Genomic DNA, 17,890 nt, shown 5'->3' with positions numbered 1-17,890 from the left:
GGGATGGCTGTCTGGTATGGGGGCCGGCGTTGGGTCTCCCTTGCCGGGGTGGGGAGTGGTGTCGGTGGAAACGCAGGCGGGGGGAGAGGAGGAGGTGCAGAGGTTGGATGATAGGGCTCGCGGTGAGGTGTACGTATGCTTTGAGGGGCCGCTGGGGGCTCATTTGAAGCAGGAAGTGAGGGAAAAGATCTGGAAGGGAGAGTATGTGGAGATATTCTCGCTGCTCCCATTGGAACGGTTTAACCTGGATAGGGGTAAGAAGGAGGAGGGAAAAAAGGAGGATGAGGATAAGCGTCGGCATCGATTGATCCCACGTACTTTTGCTAATTGGCTACAGTCGTTTGCCATATTAGCAAGTGTCATTGGGGAAAGGTCACCGGATTGTTGTTCGACGCTGTTTTGCTACCAGGACGCTATTGGGGAAGCTTATAGGGTTTATGGTGGTGTGGGTTGGCTCCGTTACGATGAGCAGTTCCGGCAGCGTAAGGCGGTGAGACCTGATATCCGGTGGGATCATAAGGATATTGGGTTGTGGTTAAGGGTGACGGCGCCTCCTAGGGCTGGGCAGTCCTTTCTGGGGGAGTCCGGGGGGTCGTCCCCGGGTGCTTTGGCAGCCGCGTTGGCAAAAGGGTTGTGTTTCCTTTTTAATGAAGGAAATTGCAGATTTGGGGCCAAGTGCAAATTCAAGCACGAGTGCACGGGGTGTGGGGGAGCCCATGGAGCTAACCGTTGCTTCAAAGGGGGTAGGAATAGGGGGGTGATGGTGCTGGAAAAGGGACGGATGCCGGTGCGGGTGGAAGAGATGCAGGGGTTTCTAGATAGATATCCGGATCGGGTTGCGGCTGTTTTGTTGGGGGATGGTTTTAGGTTTGGTTTTCGTATTCCATCGGTTGTTACGGCGGGGCCTATTGTTCCTAAGAATCTTAGGTCTGCGCTTGTTCATGCGGGAGTGGTGGCGGAGAAGCTGAGGAAGGAGGTGGAGTTGGGGCGGATGGCGGGTCCATTCAAGGAACCGCCGATCCCGGGGTTGAGGGTGTCTCCGCTAGGAGTGGTGCCGAAGAAGGAGCCGAACAAGTTTCGGCTCATTCATCACTTGTCTTACCCAAAAGGTGCGTCGGTCAATGATGGTATAGATCCTGAACTTTGTTCGGTGGTCTACACTTCCTTTGATGCGGCTGTAAAATGGGTGAGGCGGTTGGGGCGGGGGACGTTGATGGCTAAGGTTGATGTGGAGGCGGTGTTTCGTTTGCTGCCGGTGCACGTGGAGAACATGGGTTTGTTGGGCTGTTTTTGGGATGGGGAATATTTTGTGGATAGGTGCTTGCTGATGGGGTGCTCTCTTTCGTGTGCGTATTTTGAGACCTTTAGCTCGTTTCTAGAATGGGTAGTGGTGGAAGTTTCAGGTTATTCATCCGTTATCCATTATCCATTATTTAGACGTTTTTTTGTGTTTAGGGGCGGCAAATTCACGGGTTTGTTCTTTGTTGCTGCACACGGTGCAGTCGGTTTTTGCGCGGTTTGGGGTACCGTTGGCGCGGGAGAAGACGGTGGGTCCGGTGACGGAATTGTGTTTTTTGGGGATTGTTATAGATACGGAGCGGATGGAGTGTAGGCTTCCCCAGGATAAGTTGGTGGATTTGCGTCAGGAGATTGATAGGGAGGGAGGGAGAAGATTAGGTTGCGGGATTTGCAGTCATTGTTAGGTAAATTGAACTTTGCTTGTCAAATTATGCCAATGGGTAGAATTTTTTGTAGAAGGTTGGCCGCGGCTACGGCAGGGGTGTCAGCGCCGTATCATTTTATCAGGTTACGTAAGGAGTTAAAAGGGGATTGGAGGGTGTGGGCGAAGTTTTTGGGTCGGTACAATCAGTGGCGGATCCAGAGCCTGGTCTCGGGAGGGGCACTTTCAGATTATTTTCTGTCCGCCGCCACAAAACAATGGTGCCTATAGAACAGACTCCACAGTGTATGCTATATGTGTATAACAATCATATTTCACATGAACACTTACAGTTACTTGGCTTGGCCCTTCGGGATCTCGGACGCCACTTCCACACTTTGGCCGGGGGCTCGGCGGAGCTGATGTGTTTTATCCTAATGAGAAAGATTTCATAATAAGTATTTGGAGAAGGGGCAGAGGAATATCAGAGCAGAAAGAGGCTGGTGCTGCTACTAGGGCGTCATACCATGGGGGAGTAATAAAGCCCACCATAATGCCCCCCCCCAGTAGTAATAATTCTCCTTATAATGTGACAGTGCAAAAAATACCCCCTTGTAATGCCCCCAGTTGAGCTAATGTCCCCATAGTGCCCCCATAATGTGCCAGTATAAAATACCCCTATATAGTGCCCCTAGTAAATGACCCCATAGTCCTCCACACCCTCCTTCCTCCTAGTGCCCCCCATAATGTACCAGTATAAAATGCTCCAGTAGATGCCCTCAGTGTCCCCCATAATTTGCAAGTATAAAATACCCCTTCTTAGTGCCCCCCGTAGATGACCCCATAGTACTCCTCTCCCCCCTTCCCCATAGTACCCACCATAATGTGTCCCAGTATAAAATTGTACTGTACAGAGAGACCATATAAAATACCCCTTCTTTGTGGCCTCAGTAGATGCCCCTATAGTGCCCCCAATCATGTGCCAGTAATAATAGCCCCCCTGTGCCAGTAATAGCAGCCCCCCGGTGCCAGTAATAGCCCCTCTGTGCCAGTAATAACAGCCCCCAGTAATAAGAGCCCCTCTGTGCCAGTGATAACAGCCCCCAGTAATAAGAGCCCCTCTGTGCCATTAATAACAGCCCCCAGTAATAAGAGCCCCTCTGTGCCAGTAATAACAGCCCCTCTGAGCCAGTAATAAGAGCCTCCAGTAATAACAGCCCCCAGTAATAAGAGCCCCCCTTTGCCAGTAATAACAGCCCCCCTTTGCCAGTAATAAGAGACCCCCCTTTGCCAGTAATAAGAGACCCCCCTTTGCCAGAAATAAGAAATCCCCCCATTGCCAGTAATAGCCCCCCCTTTGCCAGTAATAGCCCCCCCATTGCCAGTAATAGCCCCCCCTTTGCCAGTAATAGCCCCCCCTTTGCCAGTCATAGCCCCCCCTTTGCCAGTCATAGCCGCCCCCAGGTGCCAATAAAAATATTGTATATAATGAAGAAAAAAAAAAAAAACACACATACTTACCTCCATGTCAGCGATGCAATGCAGGCCTCTTCAGGCCTGTGTCCCACGCTGTATGGCTCAGGCGGCGTGATGACGTCATCGCGCCGCCTGCGCCGGCCTCTGATAGGCTGCAGGCACTAGGCCGGCAGCCTATCAGAGGAAGGGAAAGGGACATGCCTCTCCCTTCCCTGCCGCAGCACAGGCAGGCATCTGTATCGCTGTCCTGAGGACGGCGATACAGATGACTGGAGATGAGCGCTTCCACAATGGAAGCGCTCATCTCCCTGTGCCCCTCTGCCGCCGCCGCAGCCCGCCGCCAGTTCGGGGGGGGCAATTGCCCCGTTGCCCCCCCCTGGATCCGCCACTGGGTACAATGGTAGGTCTTTGGTGATGGCTGAGTTGTGTGATAGTGTGGAGTTTGAATTATATACGGACGCGTGGGGGGGGGGGGGTTTGGGGCCTATTGCCAGGGACAATGGTGTGCGGGCGTGTGGCCGGAGTCGTGGGTAAGTCGTGGGTGGGTGAGGAACATGGCTTTGTTAGAACTTTTTCCCATTGTGATGGCGGTGGTGTTGTGGGGTGAGAAATTGGAAAACAGGAAGGTGCGCTTTCATTGTGACAATTTGGGGGTGGTTCAGGCTATCAACAGTTTGTCCGCATCTTCTCCGCCGGTGGTTAGGCTGTTACAGTTTCTGGTATTGCGATGTTTGTCGATTATTATGTGGTTGGTGGCAGAGCATGTTTCTGGAGTGTCTAATTCGGTGGCGGATTCTCTTTCTCGTTTACAGTGGGAGCGGTTCCGGCTTCTAGCGCCAGAAGCGGAGGCGGAGGGTCTGGAGTGTTCGTTGTGGCTGTGGGGGATCCTGTAGGAGAAGTGATGGGGATGTTGAGGGATTCGTTGAGTCCGGGTACTTGGAGGGAGTATGGTAAGGCGTCGACGACCTGGGAAACTTGGAATGGGACTTGGGGGGCTGGGGGAGGGGATGGTGATGTGAGGTTTTTGATGTTGTTGGGGCAGTTGAAGAGCGAGGGGTGGTCAGTGTCGAAGGTGAATCATTTTATTGCGGGTGTAGCGTTTGGTTTTAAGTTGCGGGGGCTACAGGATTTGACTAAGAGTTTTTTGGTGCGGCAGGTTTTGAAGGGATGGCGCAGGGGTGCAGGCAGGGTGCTGGATTGTCGGAGGCCGGTGTCTTTTGAGTTGTTGGTGCAAATGGGTGATAAGTTGAGTTGTATTTGTAGCTCCGGGTGGGAGCTGGGGCTGTTTAAGGCTGCGTTTGCTTTGGCGTTTTTCGGTGCCTTCCGCTTGGGGGAGTTGGTGTGTGACAGTGTTCATAGAGCGGGGGGGCTTAGGAGTGAGGATGTCGAGTTAGCGGTGGATAGGTTGTCTGTCCGGATTCGCAGGTCAAAAACGGATCAGGAGGGTAGGGGGCAGCGTTTCACGTTGTTTTCGGTACCAGGGTGTAGTATGTGCCCGGTGAGGTGTGCAGGGTCTTATGGTGCGGGTCTGCAGAGGGACGAGGTTCCTTTTCTTAGGCACGAGGATGGTTCCTTTTTGTCTAGATTTCAGTTTCTGGCGGTCTTTAAAAAATGTTTAAAGGTTTTGGGTGTGCCGGTCAAGGATTATTCTGGTCATTCGTTCAGAATTGGGGCGGCGACTGAGGCAGCCAGGTTAGGCGCCAGTGAGGAGGTGATTAGGAGGATTGGGCGTTGGGAGTCGGTGCGTTTTAAATCGTATGTGCGGCCTGCATTGTTGTAGTAGTACTGTGGGTGGTAGTTTGGTGTTAATTTTGTTCTTTTGTGTTCACAGGTCGGACGACGGCGGCTTTGGTGTGGATTTTAGGGCACTCCTATGTGTTTTGGGGTGCGATCAGAGCGGATGTGAGGCCGAGCGGGCGACATTTGGGTATTAGTCCGGAGTTGGCTACGGTCAGGTGGTTAGGTGTGAGAGGTATGTTGTGGGGCGGAGTGTTGCGGGAGGTGCATCATTTTGTGCGGTTGGATCGTCCTCCGGATGTGTTGGTTTTGCATGTGGGGGAAAATGACTTAGGCAAGTGTCCTTTTAGGGAATTGGTTCGTGACGTTAAGTTTGACTTGCTTAGGATCTGGGCGTTGTTTCCGGGGGTGATCACAGTCTGGTCTGACATTGTTCCGCGGAAGGCTTGGAGGGGTGCAAGGTCAGTGGAGAGCCTTAATAAGGCACAGATCAAGGTAAATAGGGCAGTGGGCCAGTTTATGGCGAGGAATGGCGGGGTTGTGGTGCGGCATGAGATATTGGAGAAGGGGGAGGGTGCGTTCTGGAGAGCGGATGGGGTAGACCTGAATGCGGTGGGGACGGATTTGTGGTCTCTGGGGCTCCAGAGTGGTGTTGAAATAGCTTTACGTATGTGGAGGGACGCGCAGGATTGAGGTGGTCAAGCTGCGCCTTCTTGGAGGCGGGGGAGGTCCTTGAAGTGGAGGAATATGGTGGTACCTGAGGATGGGAGGGCCCCGTGGAAGGGGCTGGACTCTCATTGAGGAGCTGGTAGGAACTAATTACGCGTCCATCAGTTGCTGCCTCCGAGCTGGGTTCAACGGCTGGGGGCAAGATGGTGACGCAGGTGTTCCAGTGTTATGAAGTTATTGGGGCTTCTAGGACCTCCCTCGTCATTGGTTAACTTATGTTATATATTTTGTATTTATTCAATAAACGGCTGCTGTGGCCGATTAAATCCAAGCAGTGGTGTGGTGTGTTTATTTCTATGGGTTAGGGGGAGGGGTTGGGAGTAAGGTGATGGTTAATCTAGTGGGACTGAACAAATAGCCAATGCCCTCTTCAAGTCAGGCCGGACAGGAGCGCAGCGGTGGGGGAGGACGTGCATGAATGGGCTTGGCGGTGAAGGACAGGTGAGGAAAGGGTCAAATGTGAGTGGGGGTGGGATCGGGGAAGAGGCGCGAGTTGCTAGGGCAGCGGGGGGTGTGGCCAGAGCGGAGAGAGAGGAAGAAGGCGGAAGCAAGAGCAGTGTGGCCAGGGGACTGAAACGCCCACCCACCCGTCCCTATTGGAAGTGGAAGTAGGGGAAGTGTTGGTGTTTTTATGTGTTGCGGCAGTCGTGGAGGCGGGGAAGGTCCTTGAAGTGGAGGAATATGGTGGTACCTGAGGATGGGAGGGCCCCGCGGGAGGGGCTGGACTCTCATTGAGGAGCTGGTAGGAACTAATTACGCGTCCATCAGTTGCTGCCTCCGAGCTGGGTTCAACGGCTGGGGGCAAGATGGTGACGCAGGTGTTCCAGTGTTATGAAGTTATTGGGGCTTCTAGGACCTCCCTTGTCATTGGTTAACTTATGTTATATATTTTGTATTTATTCAATAAACGGCTGCTGTGGCCGATTAAATCCAAGCAGTGGTGTGGTGTGTTTATTTCTATGGGTTAGGGGGAGGGGTTGGGAGTAAGGTGATGGTTAATCTAGTGGGACTGAACAAATAGCCAATGCCCTCTTCATGTATAACAGTGTAAATTTGGTGTGCCCTCAAAATAACTGAACACACAGCCATTAATGTCTAAACCACTGGCAACAAAAGTGAGTAGATCTCTAAGTGAAAAAAATTTCCATTTTCCCTGCCTGGTGTCATGTGACTCATTAGTGTTACAAGATCTCAGGTGTGAATGGGGAACAGATGTGTTAAATTTGGCGTTATCGCTCCCACACTCTATCATACTGGCCACTGAAAGTTCAACATGGCTCCTCATGCCAAAGAACTCTCTGAGGATCTGAAGAAAATAATTTTTACTCTACATAAAGATGGCCTAGGCTGTAAGAAGATTGCCACAGTGGCCAAGACCATACAGCAGTTTAACAAGACAGGTTCCATCAGAACAGGCCTCAGTGTCATATCCAGAGGTTGTCTTTAAAAAAATAAATGTATAAGTGCTGCCAGCATTGCTGCAGAGGTTTAAGAGGTGGGGGGATCAACCTGTCAGTGCTCAGACCGTACGCCGCACACTGCATCATATTAGTCTGTATGGCTGTCGTCCCAGAAGGAAGCCTCCTTTAAAGATGATGCACAAGAAAGCCCACAAAAAGATTGCTGAAGACAAGCAGACTAATGACATGGATAACTGGAACCATGTCCTGTTGTTTGATGAGAACAAGATAAATTGATTTGGTTCAGATGGTGTCAAGTGTGTGTCATGGCAATCAGGTGAGGAGTACAAAGACAAGTGTGTCTTGCCTACAGTCAGGCATGGTGCTGGGAGTGTCATGGTATGGATCTTCATGAGTGCCGCATGCTGTGGGGAGCTACAGTTCTTTGAGGGAACCATGAATGCCAGCATATTATGTACTGAAGCATGACTGTTTGGAACCAAAGGGGCTCAATAGAGACTATGAAATACAGTACTTTACGTGATTATCTTGTCAAATATAGATTTCTTCCATAAATAATATTACCGTTTTTGGTCATATGTACATATATCACTGTATATCTGTAATAATATACCTTTCCCTTTCTTTCCCTAGGTTTTATAATGAGTATCAGGCTGTTGATTATGGTTTGATATCCTTTTTTATAGCTGTAGACACCCTTTTTTTATAGCTGTAGATGCAATATTTATTACCCTTTTGATTCTTGTATCATTTCGAATACACATATTTCCCTTCATATAGTCTCTCTATATATCCGGCTAAATAGTAATCCCCCTCCGTCTATAAACATCTTAATATTAGCATAATTTAGGTCCAGACTTAGCTAATGAACCCAAATATGTTAGAACTGACACTTGAATCTTAGCATTGGGACGCAAGTGGTGGAACACACCATAACCTTCAAACCGGAAGAGAGCCTTAGTGCTCTCGATCGACACCCCCCCCCCCACACTACATATAGGCGGGAATTACAAATACACTGCAGCGCATCCCTATGCAAGCGTGTGGACAGCACAGCGTTTATTGACGCACTTCCAGACAGCGGCATTAGGTAAGCTCCTTACATTACATACAGATCCTGGTGCTGTAAGATTTATTAAGAGCGCTTTGCCTAGTATACTTTGCTGTATATACCTACCATGGCCCACAGTTCTATCAGTACAACCTCTCATCTAAATTAACCCCATATGACCTACAATCTTGTGCTCTAGCATTTTTGCTGTTGTCTATATCTCTATAGGTTTCCTCTCCCCTACCCTAGACCTGACATAGAAAGTAGGCGGGATTATGTACCATATACAGTATTTGTCTTTAACTGCTATATATCATCTTTACCTTCATAGGTTCCCTTGACGTATATGACCCATATACTCTTACTACTGGGAATATCGACCTGTATTTTCTTTTTCTGTTGATGTTCTTTACTTATATCTATCTTGATGTTTATAAAAAAAAATGCTCTTCACCGTAATATTTGTGATTGACTTGTGGGGCACGTGTGTTTTATATTATCCTAGGTCAATTATACCTATATTTACACCAAGTGTTGGATATTATGCACGATTGTAATTGTCACCTTTTTGATTGTCTTGTTACACAGTTTGATAAAAGGCCATTGTGGCCGAAACGTCACATCACGACGCCGCATTTCAAATAAACAAAATAATAATTTTTGACGCACAGTGCGGGAGTTTTCATTTTATTATTGCACAGGGTGGGAACCTAACTCCAAGCAGCAACTTCCAGAGTGCCAGGAGGTTGACATCTCTAATGTACTGAAGCAGAGCATGATCTCCTCCCTTCAGAAACTGGGCCGCAGGGCAGTATTCCAACATGATAACGACCCCACCTCCAAGATGACCAGTGCCATGCTAAAGAAAGGGTAAAGGTGCTGTACTAGCCAAGCATGTCTCCAGACCTAAACCCTATTGAGCATCTGTGGGGCATCCTCAAACGGTGGATGTTTGTAATTGAGGAGAGGAAGAGGATTCCAGTGGCAACTCATGAAGCTCTAGTAAAGTCCATGCCCAAAAGAATGAACTACTTAGTGACCAAGCCTATTTGGGCCTTAATGACCAAGCCAGATTTTGGAAATCTGACGTGTCACTTTAGCAGAGAGTAACTTGGTAAAGGTTTTTCACATCAAAGTAATTCTGACATTGTTTTCTCGTCACATATTGTACTTTACTTAGGATGTAAAATTTTACTGATAAAATATGTGTATCTTTATTAAAAAACGTATTTATTTTTTCCTATTTTCAACTGCATTATTTCACATACATAAATACTATTCAATATTTTTATCAGAAATATATTTCCACATCCTTACTTTATTTTGGCTGCGCTTACAAAAAACGTTTTATTTATTTATTTAGGAGACTTACCATTTTAACATTAATGAATTTATTTTTAAGTACGGTACATACAGTATTTTTTCCTGCAAGAAGCCACGTTTGCAGGGGCTTATACGTGTCAGAATAATGTAACCCCCCCTAAAAGTGACCCCATTTTGAAAACTAGACCCCTTAACATATTCATCTATGGGTGTAATAAGTTTTTTGACCCACCTAGTTTTAAAAAAAAAATAATGCTAAGAAGGAGAAAAAAATAACATTTTCAGTTTTTTACACAAAGGCGTCAATTTAAAGACAGTTTTTTTTTCTACAAAGCACATGAAAAAAAAGTACACCCCAAAATGTATCACCCCATTTCTCCTGCCTTCAGAAATCCCCCACATTGTGGCCCTAATCTTATGTCTTGACACACGGCAGGGCCCGAACATAAAGGAGCACCCAGTGGCTTTCAGAACACAATATTTGCTTGAAAATGTTTTAGGCCCCCTTATAATGGCATTGAGCTGCCAAAACAATAGAAATCCCCATTTTGAAAACTAGACCCTGTAAGGTATTCATCTAGGGGTGTAGTGAGCTTTTAGAACCCCTAGTTTTTAGTAGAAATTAATGCTAAGCAGGCAACAAAAAAATATTTTTTATATAAAAGTGTAAATTAAAAGACAGTTTTTTTTTTCTACAAAGCACATGAAAGTGAAGAAGTACACCCCAAAATGTATCTCCCCATTTCTCCTGTCTTCATAAATATCCCCATTGTGGCCCTAATCTTATGTCTTGACACACGGCAGGACCCAAACATAAAGGAACACCCAGTGGCTTTAAAAACACAAAATTTGCTTGAAAACGTTTTAGGCCCCATTGCACACTTATAATGGCGTTGAGCTGCCAAAACAATAGAAATCCCCATTTTGAAAACTAGACCCCGTAAGGTATTCATCTAGGGGTGTAGTGAGCTTTTAGAACCCCTAGTTTTTAGTAGAAATTAATGCTAAGCAGGCAACAAATAATATTTGTCATTTTTTACACAAAAGTGTCAATTTAAAGACTTTTTTTTTCTACAGAGCACATGAAAATGAATAATTACACCTCAAAATGTATCCCATTTCTCCTGTCTTCAGAAATATCCCCATTCTGGCCCTAATCTTATGTCTTGACACACGGCAGGGACCAAACACGCAGGAACACCCAGTGGCTTTCAGATAATAAACTGAAAATGATTCAGTCCCCATTGCATCTGTCACGACCCCTGGTCATGGTCGTGACTCCTTGGGAGCCGCATGCAGTTATCCGCGGTCTGGTGTCGCAACCGCAGCTGGGGGCACTTAGTGGTTTGCCTCAGGTGCGGTTGCCGCGAATAACAGGCATGCGTGCGGTTGCCCTTGGCAACGTGTTTTGGTGTGCACGTCCTTCGTCTGTGTTTGTGTGCACTTCCTTGTCTGTTTGTTGTGCACGAGGTTGTATGCACTTGGACACCTCCCTTCACCTGCGGTTGTCCGCGGCAACGTCTGGTGTTGTGCATGTGGTGGCAGGGTCTCTGCCTGCTGGTTGTTCTGCAGGACACGGTGGCCACGCATGCCGTTGCCAGCGGTGACAGGTGAGTGAGTGTGTGTGCTATTCCCCTTTCAGTTGGTGTTTTCCCTTCTGTGGTGTAGGAAGGGTTAACTCCCTTCCCAGTGTGTGTGTTGTCACTGGGTGTGGTTGACTGGTGGGTGTGGCCTTTCGGCCTATATAGCCTGAGACTCCTGCAGGCTTCAGTAGGTTGCTCTCAGCCATGCTGGCTGGAGCAGCCTCCTGTCTCCTCCATCTGCCTGGTGAGGACCAACCTTCTGGTCATAAAACCTTGTTAGTAAAACCTTTGTTACCTTGTCTGATGTTATGTTTATGTGTATGTGGTTGCTGGTTTGTTGCACCTTATGGTTCCCGGGTTCCCCGTGTGATGTATGTTGTGTGGTGTTGTCTTTTCTGTGGTTGTTAGACAGACAGCACTTTTGCATGGGTTCCGGGCTGTGTGTTTATGGCAGGTAGGTGAGGTAGTAGTTCCACATACCTGCCACTGCCATAAGGTGTATTGGTTTCCCCTTATTTACCAGCTTGGCCTTTCTAGGCTCCTGTTCCTCCGTGTTCTGGAGGAACAGGTAGTCTATCCAGCTCCTAGCCTAGGGACCTGCGGAGGGATAGTAGGGACCCGAGGTTCCAGCGCATGGGTCCTCCTACCCTAAAGGTCGGCCCATGCAGGTTAGGAGTTAGGGTCAGATCAGGGAGACTTTAGGAGGTGACCTGCTCCCTGATCCTGTGGTCCTGGCCTTGCAGCGACCCTACATCTACGGGTACCGCACGGCTGGGGGTTTCCCCCACCGCCAGCCGTGACAGTATGACAGTATGACCAGAACTGGCACCTCACCTGGTCTTCCCTCGAAAGAGGGTGAAGCATGCATCCATTGACCGTTGGGGTGCATGCGCGTTCTCCGGAGGGAGAGCGTTACGGGGTTCACCGTTAACGGCGCGGTTGGTGGCTTTTCCCCGCCACCTTGCTAACCGTGTCCGTGTTGGTGACCCCTCGTCCCTCTCAGGGTTCCTATCTCTGGTCGTCTGCTGGCAGCATTCCTTCGGTGTTCCGGCAGGTGTGCTGGTTGGGGAGTGTCTGCTGGCAGCGACCTGGAGTAGGAACGTCCTCCTGAGTTGGACGCGGTGTCCTGTTTTCCTCCTCCAGACTGCTTTGTTGGCTGGCGACCTGGGGACTGTTGTGTACGGTCTGGTCTGTTGGCGGCAGTTCTGGGGGGAGATACGGGCATCGGTCTGGTGTCCTGTGTTCCTCCTCCGGACTGCTTTGTTGGCTGGCGACCTGGGGACTGTTGTGTACGGTCCAGGTCTGTTGGCGGCAGTTCCGGGGGGAGATACGGGCATCTATCTGGCAGTGCCTCCAGTGTTCTCTCTTCCAGTCTGCTCTGTTGGCTGGCGACCTGGGACTGTTGTGTACGGTCCAGGTCCGTTGGCGGCAGCTCTGGAGGGAGACACTGGTGGTTATCAGGCATTGCCCCTCCCCCCCTCCCTGTTGTTTGGTCCCACCAGCTTCCCTTTTCGGTTGGGGGGGGCTTTGAGGGGAGGGAGTGTCACGACCCCTGGTCATGGTCGTGACTCCTTGGGAGCCGCATGCAGTTATCCGCGGTCTGGTGTCGCAACCGCAGCTGGGGGCACTTAGTGGTTTGCCTCAGGTGCGGTTGCCGCGAATAACAGGCATGCGTGCGGTTGCCCTTGGCAACGTGTTTTGGTGTGCACGTCCTTCGTCTGTGTTTGTGTGCACTTCCTTGTCTGTTTGTTGTGCACGAGGTTGTATGCACTTGGACACCTCCCTTCACCTGCGGTTGTCCGCGGCAACGTCTGGTGTTGTGCATGTGGTGGCAGGGTCTCTGCCTGCTGGTTGTTCTGCAGGACACGGTGGCCACGCATGCCGTTGCCAGCGGTGACAGGTGAGTGAGTGTGTGTGCTATTCCCCTTTCAGTTGGTGTTTTCCCTTCTGTGGTGTAGGAAGGGTTAACTCCCTTCCCAGTGTGTGTGTTGTCACTGGGTGTGGTTGACTGGTGGGTGTGGCCTTTCGGCCTATATAGCCTGAGACTCCTGCAGGCTTCAGTAGGTTGCTCTCAGCCATGCTGGCTGGAGCAGCCTCCTGTCTCCTCCATCTGCCTGGTGAGGACCAACCTTCTGGTCATAAAACCTTGTTAGTAAAACCTTTGTTACCTTGTCTGATGTTATGTTTATGTGTATGTGGTTGCTGGTTTGTTGCACCTTATGGTTCCCGGGTTCCCCGTGTGATGTATGTTGTGTGGTGTTGTCTTTTCTGTGGTTGTTAGACAGACAGCACTTTTGCATGGGTTCCGGGCTGTGTGTTTATGGCAGGTAGGTGAGGTAGTAGTTCCACATACCTGCCACTGCCATAAGGTGTATTGGTTTCCCCTTATTTACCAGCTTGGCCTTTCTAGGCTCCTGTTCCTCCGTGTTCTGGAGGAACAGGTAGTCTATCCAGCTCCTAGCCTAGGGACCTGCGGAGGGATAGTAGGGACCCGAGGTTCCAGCGCATGGGTCCTCCTACCCTAAAGGTCGGCCCATGCAGGTTAGGAGTTAGGGTCAGATCAGGGAGACTTTAGGAGGTGACCTGCTCCCTGATCCTGTGGTCCTGGCCTTGCAGCGACCCAACATCTACGGGTACCGCACGGCTGGGGGTTTCCCCCACCGCCAGCCGTGACAGTATGACAGCATCACTTGTAATGGCGTTGAGCTGCCAAAATAATAGAAACCCCCATAAATGACCCCATTTTGAAAACTAAGGTATTCATGAACCCCTAGTTTTTTGCAGAAATTAATACTAAGCAGGTGAAAGAAAAATATTTTAGATTTTTTACACAAAAGTGTTAATTTAAAGACTTTTTTTTCTGCAGAGCACATGAAAATGAAGAAGTACACCCCAAAATGTATCACTCCATTTCTCCTGTCTTCAGAAATATCCCTATTGTGCCCCTAATATTATCTCTTGACACATGGCAGGGCCAAAACATAAAGGAGCACCTGGGGTCTTTCAGATAAACTGAAAATGGTTCAGGCCCCATTGCACACATATAATGTCGTTGAGCTGCAAAATGATAGAAAACCGTTATAAGTGACCCCATTTTAAAAACTAGATCCCGTAAAGGGAAGAGGGAGTAATTACCGTGACTTGAAGCAAGGAGGCCGCTGCCTCCGTGACTTCAAGCCTGACTAGAGAAGCTCGCCGGGCAGGGGATTAAAAAAAGTTTTTACAGCTTTTGCTTCATTTGCCTGCAGGAAGAAAATGATCGTTACAAGCATGCTGCTGGCTACTCTAAGGTACTGCTGCCGGCTTGGGATGTTTGTTCGAGGTGACAGGTTCCCTTTAAACATGTATCTAGTGGTGTGGTAAGCATGCTGAGTGCAAAATTATTATAGGATGAAATAACGAGTATATATGGTTTTATTCAAATTGTTAATAACATTTTCACAGGAAATTGGATAAAAAATATTTTTTGATGGGTAACCCTTTTATTGTCGTAGAAATTCACCACATTCTTATATTTGTGGCGCATACAGATGAGAAGTGAAGCTGTGCACTTATAAGGGAAGCAGATTTCTAGAAAGGCATTTGCCTGTACATATGACTAAGTCTCGCCAAAATGAAAAAAAAATGAACTGTAGTGAAAGGCAACAAGTCCAAGATAACGGAGCAAAATGTTTCCTACTATGATAAAAATTCCAGTTTGTTCACAAGATACAAGAACACCGATAGGGCTATAATGACAAGCTGGCATTCAAGGACAGTGACTGGTTGTACAACGTCTCTTTAGCCTCATCAATTCCTATATGAGAGACGAACATGCTAAGTGACGCGGTGCACCATAACAGGCCCCTGCCCGGCAAGGTAGAAACCGCTATGCACACAATCAACTAGTCACCTACAGAATATATAAAAGGACAGTGTCCAGAACTGTCTGTAGGAACAGAAATGGATCACTAATTCACAAAACGATGTCAGGATTTCTAGACGTGTTTTGGGGTGTAAGAGGTCCACACAAAAAAATTCTTAATAAAGCCCTTAGTGTACTGGTGAGGAACAACTCAATCATTAGAGATCCTCTGAATAAAAAAATATCATGATACGTTAATGTGAATGGAATAAACTGCTTTGTGTGGCAGGACATAGTCATAAAAATGAAATAATCATAATTAAGAAAATAAATCAGAAAAGGTAAAATTTGTTCTAATGTCTGAAAAAAAAATTAGCTCCACAACCCATCCCAAAAGGATCCCTCCTTCTCTGGAAAGCCCACAAACTAAACAGAAAATGAGAATAAATTGACTTCCTGAGAAGACCCCCACCGACCCTTTTTGGTATTAAATAAAATTAATAATTAGCAACCGTATGTTATGTCTCAAAACAGGGGTAATTGCAGAGGCTTGGTTGTGATGGGCAACTAGGGCAGTAAAATCGTGTGTCCCTCCTCCTTCCATGTTTGCTACACACCCGGCATCGTTTCTGATATGTCTTGAAGGCAGTGGCAGGCACGGGGTGAGGGAAGAGGCGTTCTGAAAGCCTTCGAACATCCTCAGATTCAAAGGCTTCAAGAGGACTCAAACAGGAGACTCTCAACCACCCTCTCCTGGAACTCGAGAAAGTTGAGAGTTCCTTGGGCCTTTTTAAAAAAAAAAAAAACGATTATAGGTAGCAATCTGAATAAGGTAGATTGCTACCTTTTCATACCAGGCCCTGCTTTTTCATTTCACCCGGTAGGGTTGAAGCACCTGGTTCAAGAGGTCTACACCTCCCATAAATTTATTATAATCTGTCACACAGAACGGTTTATGTTTGTCAGCAGTAGCCCTCCTCTCCCTAACTGCTACTGTGGTGTCTGTGTGTACAGTGGTCAGCATGTAGACATCCTTCCTGTTCTTCCACTTAACTGCAAGTAGCTGGTCACTTCTGAGGGGGCAAAGGATGTTCTTCTCTCCAAACGCTTGGAAACCAGCGCTTGTGGGTATTCCATTCTATTTTTACGGACTGTCCCACAAGCCCCTGTGTTTGCAGCATAGAGGGATTTAAAAAAGGGTATGCTTGTATAAAAATGATCAGTGTACATGTGGTACCCTTTGTGTAGGAATGGCGCCAATAGATCCCACACAATTTTTCCTGATGTCCCAATATTTTTGGGGCAGCCTGGGGGATTAAGTTGGGAGTCTCTGCCCTCATATACAGTCAGACTGCAGGTGTAGTCAGTTTTGCTCTCACACAGCTTATATAATTTTACCCAATATCTGGCATGTTTGGAGGGAATAAACTGATGGAAGGAAAGGCAGCCTTTAAAACTAAAAAGGGATTAATCGACTGATAGATTTTTATCGGGTATATAATTTTAAGAATAAATCCTTAAGGAGGGAAAAAAGGGGTCTCAATTTATTTAGGCAGTTGTAAGCTGGGTCAGTTCTGGGGGGGACTTGGGAATTATATGAAAAATGCATAAACCGCATTAGGGCTTCATATCGGTTTCGGGACATAACTGCTGCAAACACAGGGGTTGCGTGGACAGTACTCGCAGCCCAATAGGATCGGACAGATCGCTTTTTTACAATGCCCATGTCCAGGGAAAGCCCCCCAATTTTTTTTTATTTCAGGGACACTTGTGGGGGTCCACTGTCTTATATAAATAGACGTGGCCTTTTGTATAGCAAATTGTAAGGCATACCAATTAGTCTGCTGCACAATTAATTCTTGGACTTTATCGTCCACAAATAAATTTAAAAAATCATAAGGGGTGATATCCACATTAATTTGGGGAGTAGATAAAAATGAAGCAGGAACCCACGTAGTAGAAGGGACGGGAACGCTGGGTGGAGAATGAGATGAGGTGGCGACTTCTACCACCATAGGCCTATGGGGTCTGGGTATGGAAGCAGAGTCCCCGCTATAGGAAAATATTTCCACCTCTAAAAACGGTGTCGGATTCAGAGTTTTAAGAGCATAGAAATTCATATGCCTGCTCTGCACTATATAATCTTTGAGCAATTTTTTTTTACTAAAAGGCTCATAAAGTAAAGAAAAAAAAATCTATATATATTCCACCCTAAAAATTAAAAGTAAATGTTCGCTAGCATCAGTAGCAGTGCGACCACTGACTGACAATTATGGACGGAACCAAACAGATGCCCACTGACCGACTAACAGATGGACAGTGACAGATGGCCTCTGACTGACAGTGATAGAAGGACAAACGGTCTCTAATTAAAAGAAGGTAACTAACCGTCCCTAATAGACGCCTAATGACGGCAGCCCACTGACTGACTGCAACAGGCACTTAGTGATAGATGCCCACTACCCGCCAGTTACGGACAGACAGTTTATAAATTGATTTTTCATTTTTTCCACAGTAAATCAGACAGCCAGGACAGAAGTCTGATCTCGCTCTCTTCTCACAGAACAACTGCACTGAAGGGAGAAAGAAGCACAGCCCATGTTAGTAAATATAATGAATGTGATCTCCATGATAGGTTTATCATGGAGACCACATGATAAGGGACCATTACTATCGGTCCCTGATGGTTACTGTGCTGAAGGCAGATCTTCAGCACAGTAACCAGTGCGCATGTGCCATTTATTTATTTTTATTCTACGGGGGAGGGGGGCTCCTGCCCTTTCTTAAAATATGTGGGGGCCGCATTGCCCCGATTGGGACATAATTCAAAACTCTCTCTCCTCTTCAGAGGCGAGAGAACCTGTGCAAGGGCTACGGACGGCTTATAGTGTGCGCATGCACCGGGCCGCTGCCACCATATTTCTTAAAGGGCACAGGGGGATGGTCCAGCATTTTAGGTGTATCACAACGATCACATGATCAGAGACGTCAAGGTCTCTGATCACTGCCCCAAGCCCTCAGCTATCTTCGGTAGCTGCAGGTACGGAGCTCCAGTGCTTGATTTAG

This window comes from Bufo gargarizans, chromosome 10 (genome assembly GCF_014858855.1).
Source record: "Bufo gargarizans isolate SCDJY-AF-19 chromosome 10, ASM1485885v1, whole genome shotgun sequence".
Classification (NCBI taxonomy): domain Eukaryota; kingdom Metazoa; phylum Chordata; class Amphibia; order Anura; family Bufonidae; genus Bufo; species Bufo gargarizans.
The sequence above is the reverse complement of the archived record's forward strand: the minus strand, read 5'-3'. Positions refer to the sequence as shown.